The sequence below is a fragment of the Pogona vitticeps genome, chromosome 5 (assembly GCF_051106095.1).
Source record: "Pogona vitticeps strain Pit_001003342236 chromosome 5, PviZW2.1, whole genome shotgun sequence".
Taxonomy (NCBI): Eukaryota; Metazoa; Chordata; class Lepidosauria; order Squamata; family Agamidae; genus Pogona; species Pogona vitticeps.
The window spans coordinates 81974779-81983512 of record NC_135787.1 but is presented as its reverse complement, the minus strand read 5'-3'; positions in this window follow the sequence as shown (position 1 = coordinate 81983512).

Genomic DNA, 8734 nt, shown 5'->3' with positions numbered 1-8734 from the left:
ATAGCTTGCATTTTGGAACACTTGTGGTATGGTCTAGTGTGAGCTATTCCCTAGCAATCCCATTACATACGGGCAACAGCAATTCAACCTGGTCTTGATCCATGTCCAAGCAGAACTTTGTTCTGCTTGGACATTGGACAAATTTTTCAACTTTCATTGAAAAGCAGGGCTACTGGATTTTTTTTGGGGGGGGGGTAGACTGAAGTGATTCCTGGATGGCTGGAAGGGTCGCTTTGAGAGAGATAGTACTGGAAAGGGTCACGTTGCTGGGAGCAAGCAAATGCGGTCCTTTCTTGCTGTCTGATTGCACCCTTACACAGGAGTTTCAATGTCTCTAATGCTTGTTTCCCTTTTCATGCATACTCCTGAAAGGGGAGGAGCAGCTCTTTTACTGATCTATTTAATGGGCACACTGTTTTAATGAGTATGGGGTGGTGGCTGAAATGAGAAAATGAACATGAGGGAATAGGTTAGCTGCTGGGATTTAAAATCAGCCATAAAGAGAAGAGACAGGAAGAAAGGACATTTCTAATGTGGCAGAGCCATGGAGAGAATGAATGTGATGTCAGATTATGAGTGAATGGCTGCCTCTCTCTCTCTCTCTCTCTCTCTCTCTCTCTCTCTCTCTCTCTCTCTTTGTGTGCGTGTGGATACTTGAAACTATAAAAAACATCTTTTGCATTGACTCTGCCTACTGGGCCATTTGCCACAAATGATTCACACCAGTGCCACTGAATATGTAGGGGTAAATTAAGACATTTGAGGGGCAAATCAAATAAATTCAGAAAGCAATGTTGATAGAAAGGGTGTGGTTTTTATTTACATTTAAAAAACGAATCCCTAAAATAATGTTACTTTCATAGAAGTTGAAAACAGTCTACAATTCCTTAATGAGATCATTTAGTAAGCAAGTTCCATATATATTGCATGGATTTTCATTCCGTTTCTGTAAGCAATAACTGCATTTCTCCTCTTTTCTTTGTTGGGGGGGGGGAAGGAGAAAATGATTCATCCTGAGTATTATTCACAAAGGTTGGAAAAACATTGTAAATGTGTGTACAAACAGAGCTACATATTTCATAAGCTATGCACTGATGCACACTCATGCACTTCACTTCCAATTTGACTCTCTTGTGTAAAAAAAATCGTTTGCATGTATTTCTTGATCCAGTGTAGAAAGCATTTCTATCAGTGAGTAGTAACTGAAAATACTTTATTCACCCCACAGCAAGGTTCTACAGTGGAAGAAGAACATTTCACACTACCTGAAACTGAGACTTTATTTCCACCTATTGGGTAAAGCCTCCCAGTTCTACTGACTTTTTAAAAACCTTGTATATCATATCATTTCTAGCTTGTTTACCTAAAAATTTTTCTCTCCACTGCTGTTTTCAAGGATTCTGTGTATTTCACCTAAGGACAAAGAGCATTTTCAGAACAGAAATGCCTACAAATATTCACCAAAGCAGCTTTAATCGATCAATGATAGTAACCTTTTGGGTTGATATATCTGTTCCTGGCTATCCTTATCCAGGTGCAGGTAAAGAAATCTCTTTTCACAGGCAGAGGTATACCTATGAGGCTAAGCTGCTCCTGAGGAGAGAAATTCAAACTGACTAAACAACCATCTTATATGAGCTCACCAGCCAAGTAATCTGTGAAGTTGACTCAGCCTGGAATGTTTGGTCCTCTAGGTATATCTCCAGAGAGGAGGATGGGTGAAGGATGGATTTGTTATGCAAAGGAATTATGTTTACATGGATGCTAGCATTTCCTTCTTGAATATTTTTTTAGACCAGCACAGCTATCTAAACTTTTTCTGTTAACACTTTTCTAACGCCAGATATGAGAAATGTTCAATAATGGCACAAGATAAGATCTGCAAAGGCCATTGAGTGGTTCAGCTCTTTCTGGTAAGAGAAAATACATGGAATTCCCCTTCCTTGTTAAGGTAGTGTGGCACCACAGATTTTTATTTTAATGTTTATTATTATTTTTAAATAAGAACCATCAAAACAAAGCAATACACTCTTTTGGGACTCACTGTAATTGAGAGAAGAGATAAAAAAAAGTTACACCACACAGTGCAAGTCATAATTTTTTATCTTTCGGTTCTTGTGGGTTTTTCGCGCTCTTTGGCTGTGTTCTGAAGGTTGTTCTTTCTAACGTTTTGCCAGTCTCTGTGGCCGGCATCTTCAGAGGACAGCACTCTGTGCTCTGGTGTAGTGGGCTTTGGAGTGGAGTCTTTATGGCTGTGAGATAGGCTTTTGTCTCTTTCTGTAGATGGGTGATTAGTGTGTGTTGTTGTGGATGTATTGTTGTGATAAGGAAGAGAGATTATCTGTCACTGTGATTGATGGGTGTAATTAGCTGGTCTTTAGTGTGCAGTGATCCCCGGTCCTTGTGGCTGGGTAGAGTTCGTTAACCTTTTGCACAGTGTATTTTTGAGAGCTGGGAGCCAAGTTTTGTTGAGTTTCAAACTTTCCTCTTTCTTGTTGAAGTTCTGCTGGTGCTTGTGGATTTCAATGGCTTCCCTGTGCAGTCTGACGTAATGATTGCTGGTGTTGTCCAGTATTTCAGTATTTTGAAATAGAATTTCATGTCCAGTTTGTTTTAGGGCATGTTTGGCTACTGCAGATTTTTCTGGTTGTTTTAGTCTGCAGTGTCTCTCATGTTCTTTGATTCTGGTGTGGGTGCTTCATTTTGTGGTTCCAATATATACCTGGCCACAACTGCAAGTTATCTGGTATACACCTGCAGTGGGAAGGGGGTCCCTTCTGTCCTTTGCTGACCGTAACATTTGTTGTATTTTTGTGGAGGGCTTGAGTACTGTTTTTAGGTTGTGTTTTTTTTATACCCACAACAACCATTAGATCCCAGCCGTGAAAGCCTTCGCGAATACATTTTTATCTTTCGTTTGTTTGCTTATCTGTTTCGAAATACTTTTACCCTCATAATTGTTAGATGTTATCTTTGACATTCAGGCATTATACTAAGGATCAAAATCCTATTCAATATACCCATACAGCTCAATGAAACCAGCTATCAATCATTTAAAAGAAATGGAGGAGAGACAGTGTGGAGGATTGAAACAACTAATGGATGAGGGATACTTAACCCTTCCCCACTTCATGATAAATCTCTTGCACTTCCATCCCTTGAACACTTTCCTCCGGAGTTTCCAAGTGTATGGGAGTTTTAGTGGGGTAAAACATTTCATCAACCCTTTTGCTACTGATTTTCATTAGATCATCAATTATTCAGTTGTTTTTCAGACTGCAAGTAATGCTCTGAAATAATGGCTCAAATCCTGTTGTGTTGCTATCCAAAAGATGTACCCGTATTGTTCCATGTATAAGACACCACCATGTATAAGACTCCCCCCTTTTCTAACGCAAAATTTCTTTCTTTGCAAGAAAGTGGAGGGGAAAAGCATGAATAATCAAAGCACTTTGATTCCTGCTTCCCCCTTCCATGTTTTTGCTAAGAAAGCAGAGGGGGAAAGCACTTTCCTTGCAAGAAAATGGAGGGGGAAAGCAGGAATCATCAAAGCACTTTGATTCCTGCTATCCCCCTTCACTTTCTTGTGAGGACAGTGCTTTCCCCCTCCACTTTCTTTACAAGAAGGGGAGGGGCAAAGAAAGAATCAAACTGCTTTGATCCCTCCCCCTCCTTATTTCCATGTATAAGATAACCCTCAATTTTTATCTAAAGATTTTAGACAAATATATTGTCTTATACATGGAAAACACAGTACATTTTGGAGGTGGTTGTCTCAGGTTAAGAAATCTTTGTAGACGTTACCTGTTGCATGCCGAATTACACAACTCAGTAGTCAAAATCTTGTTCCTTAGCATAGTAAACCACACTAGAGTAGGCCCATTGAATCAGTGGCAATTTGCTGGGTCAACTCTTCTGTAACTTCCATTAATTCAAATGGGCCTACTATAACGATGAATTAAAGTAAGCTGTGATTTGAGCAGGCCCATTTGAATCAGTGGGATTTATGGAAGAGTTGACTCATCTAATCATTGATTCAATAGGCATACTCTAGTGCAAATTACAACTCTAAGGAACAGGATTTTGTCTCTAGGCAACAGATGACATCAACTTAGATTTATTAACTTGAGACTTCTTGAAATTTTCTATAAGATTAGGGAGCAGAACGTGTGTTCTTTTAAATGGTTTGAATATGATCATAATGTTTTCTATTAGGAATATCTACAATTTTGTTTCAGTTCATGCAGTTTAAAATAAGATATATATAATAGAAACAACTAATGTCAGATTTTTAAAAAATCAAATGTGGAAAAACAGAAACTGACCATTTAATTCGTCTAGATCCAGATCTTTTGTATCTAATTCTGTGAAAAATCATCTTGAGAAACACTATACTGAAGCATGTCAGTGCTTCACTTAGATTAGCACTTTTTGCCCCTGGGAAGATCATCACCTTTAACATTTACACAAAATGGAGGTGTAACATCTTTCTCCTCATGCTAGAAGAAACTCTATGTATTGAATTTGACCATTGCATATGGGAGAAATGTTCATTTCAGTAGGTTTCTTTTTTAATTTAAGAAATTAGCAAGATTTAAAATGGAGACAAAAAAGTGTTGTATGAGTGTCGATGTGCACCTATATCTATGTCCAAATGCAAGAGGTATTTGGTAATACATTCTGAACAAGGGAGTACCTCAGTCTAAAATGGGAGGGGGAATTGTAGCCTCTCTTATATAGCTTGTAAGCTGTAGGTGAGAATATTATTTGAAAAACTTACAATAGTAATAAAAAGAAACCAAGTATAGTGAAGAAAGATATTCTGCCATTAGATTGTCAACTTCTGTTTTCAAAGACTTTCTCTGTGTGTATATAACCTAACTGATGAATAATGCATTTGTGTCTGGGTAGCTAGTTAAGTGGTGGGCCTGTTTAACAAAGGAGATCTTGCTTCTCTAGAGATGAATCATATTGCTGTACTTTTCAACACAGAATTCATAGAAAGAAACATAACACTCGATATTTGCTGCCATCAGCTGAATAGTAGCCTTTTCAGTGGCACTAAAGAATATTAAATAAATTCATAAGACTGAGAACTTGGTCAGACAGGCGTTTGTCCTACTGTTTGATGCATTGCAAGGTGGACTTGGTCACTCTTTTTTCCCCAGCATCTGCATGAGGAGTGGACCAATTTGCCCACAGGGCACCTCAACCTCCACCTTTCCCAGCCTCTGTCAGGAGCGTCTTTTTTTTTTTTTTTGGGTTGAAGTTAATGCAGCTTAGGCTGTTCTCAGCATGGGAATGAAGTAAAATCAAGCCTTGGAGTTGTCAAAGCTGCCAAAGTTCCTTCCAGTTTGGTTTTCTGGTACTGTGCAGTGGCGTAATAAACAAGCTGCTTCAGGATATTGGCAAATTGAACACTTCTCCTGTTAATCTATGGAGGGGCAGGGGAAGTGATTTTTTTTAAAAAAATCTGCCAGATCAGTGGTTCTTAACCTTGGGTTACTCAGGTGTTTTTGAACTGCAACTCCCAGAAATCCCAGCCAGCACAGCTGGTGGTGAAGGCTTCTGGGAGTTGCAGTCCAAAAACAGCTGAGTAACCCAAGGTTAAGAACCACTGTGCTAAATCATTACTGATGTGCTGAATCACTTAGATTATTATTATTTTTCTTTGCCTATCTATAAAGTACCAATCAAAACTCCAGCTGTGGGCAGTATCTTGATTGGCACTATGTAGAAGGCAAAGGAAAAAAAATCTAAGTGATTAAGTGCATCAGCAATGATCTAGCACAGGCAAAAATAATAATATCATTTCCTCTGCCCCTCCACAGAGGAACAGGAAAAGTATTCAGTTGATAGCAGAAAAAGCCAGAGGGTCCCTTGAGGTTGATAAGCCATTTGGACATGAAGATAATGGCACATTGCATTTACCTCAACCAAAAGCAACCTTATTTAAACCACAGCAGCACATACCAAAAGGGCCAGTGTAGATGTGCCCTGAGCTAGAGCAAATTAAAAAAAAAACTGTTCACATTATGTATATTCTCGAAGGCTTTCACGGCCAGGATCCAATGGTTGTTGTAGGTTTTTTGAGCTCTTTGGCTGTGTTCTGAAGTTTCTTTTTTGTTGAAGCTCTGCTTGTGTTTGTGGATTTCAATGGATTCCCTGTGCAGTCTAACATAATGATTGCTGGTGTTTTCCAGTACTTCTGAGTTTTGAAATAGAATTTCATATTTAGCTTGTTTTGGGGCATGTTCAACTACTGCCGATTTTTCTGGTTGTTTGATTTTTCCAGTTGTGCCTTCAGAACATGGCCAAAGAGTTTGAAAAACCTACAATAACCAATGTTCACATTATGATGGCAAGAGAGTTTCTTAAAGCTGTAAGGTGGTGGTGGGCAGGAGAGGGAGTATAAGATGATAAATAATTTATGGTTAGAGATAACTGGTCAGAACATCATTGTCCCTACACAGGTACTGAATTACTTCTCAGGAGAAACTGAGAGACCAATAACACAATGCTGAGGTTGTAAATGATTTTTATTATTAAGGCCATTATTGAAATTTACAAAAGTATACCAAATGAACCTCATGGTGCAGTGGTTAAATTGTAATATTACAATCAAAACCCTGCTCACGATCAGTGTTCGATTCCAGTGAATTCTTGCAACCAGCTTGTGGTTCACTCAGCCTTCCATCCCTCTAAGTTTGGTAAATTGACTATCCAACTCACTGGTGGTGGGACAATATGTATACTGCACAATTAAATTGTAAGTCACCCAGAGAGTGCTTTAAGCACTATGAAGCGGTATATAAGCAGCATGCTTTTTGCTTTGCAAAGTAGGTGATCTAAATTCTGCACTGATTTTTCACAAATTGCCATGTCTTCTTCATTCTGTGGGTTTCATTAATATAATGTTCTGATCTTTTTGGATTGGTATATATATATGTTGTGGCCAGTCTGAAACACTGTAAAGGGGATTTATATGTTTGAACTTTGGGCTTGTACATTCACAACCATGGACTATACTTTTGGGGTCTTCACATGGAAATAACTCGTGCAGGTAGGCCTGGATCACATGATCATAACTTTCCATTTCTGTGTAAAAACTAAAGACTGAATCACTGGAATTAATGGGCATAGCTACTTCTATACAACAGTCTTCATTTAGAGTGAAGAGTTTTGTGTCATTTTCAATTTATTGAAACTGTAGTAGTTTTTCAAGGTACATGTAATGTTTGTTTGTTTGTTTGTTTGTTTATTAGATTTCTATCCCACCCCTCTAGACAAAGTCTACTCAGGGCGGGTTCCATTAAACATTATAAAGTAAAATAATTAGAACAATTCATAACAATAATGTTAGTAATGCTCAAAATGGGAAAACAGAAAATTATAATAAGAATAAAGTCAACTATTGACAGGAGGGAAGGCCTGCCTGAAGAGCCAAGTTTTTAATTGGCTCTTAAAAACACCCAGCAAGGGAGCCTGGCAGATCACTGATGGGAGGCTATTCCAGAGCTGAGTAGCCACTGCCAAGAAGGCCCGGTTTCTTGTTCTTGTTGAAGGAGCTACTGCCACCCCTCAGTGAGTTTTCATGGCTGAGGGGACTTGAACTCAAATTTCAAATCTGAGTGCTGGCATGACACTCTATCCACTACACTATATTGGCTTTCACAAAGTGTCTATTATCCCAGGACAATGAAAACCCAAGGTTCCACCGCTGCCACCATGTGATGCTCCCGGCTCACTAATGACTTGCAGGGCACTCGGTCAGAGAGTTCATCAGGCTCTTACCTACCACTTTTGCATTGTTTCGAGTCCTTAGACCTCAGCAGTGCATAGCATACGCCCCTTTGAACAAGTCTGACCTAAAAAAAACACTTTTGCACTTACTTAGCACTTTGAAAGTACAGGCACATGGGCTTTGTGATTCCTTAGAACTCACAACAGCCCAGTGAGGCAGGACTCTTAAATGATAACAAATCTGTGGCCCTCTTCACCACTGGAATTAGCCAGACCTTGTTGTTCAAGAGACCAGTCCTCAATAAGGATTTTTAAGATTCAATTTTTAATTTTCAAGAACATATTCAAAGATTATTGCAGTTAACTAAAATACTTATTTCCCATTTAAAACTACTAAACTAAACTACAGAGGCTATGGTGGGCTATAGTGGGCTATGCCCCCACCTCCTGCTTCCTCCTTTACTTATATCCTCCCTCTTTCAGAACAGAACAAAATCCATCATCAGGGATCATGGAATGCAATTTAACACAAGCGAACACATGCCACATAACACGTTGTCCATTTTCTACTTTCCCAAAGTCCTCCTTTCTCCATGGCCCATCTGGCTGTTAACCAATTAACTTTTTAGAGGTTGTCCAGGTGTTTTATTTCTTCTCCAATTAGCTCAGAATGTTGAGTCTTCCAGGGGCCTCTTGGCTTGGCCTTCAAGATATCTCATTCCTGGCTATAATGGTCTTAGAAAACATTCATGGTGCTTAAGAAAAACACATTCTAAAATCCTTCAAATCATCTCCACACGGAACCTATCTGACTCCATTTTATATTTCTTTGACTACATCTTCCATCATCATGATATGCTTCTAACCACATATCCCATGATCATGACACATGCCTGTGTTTTTCAACAAATTTACAGCTTATACACACACCTGTTTCATGCACCTTTACATGTTCATGGGGGGGGGGCAAGATCCATTTGGGTCACTTTTT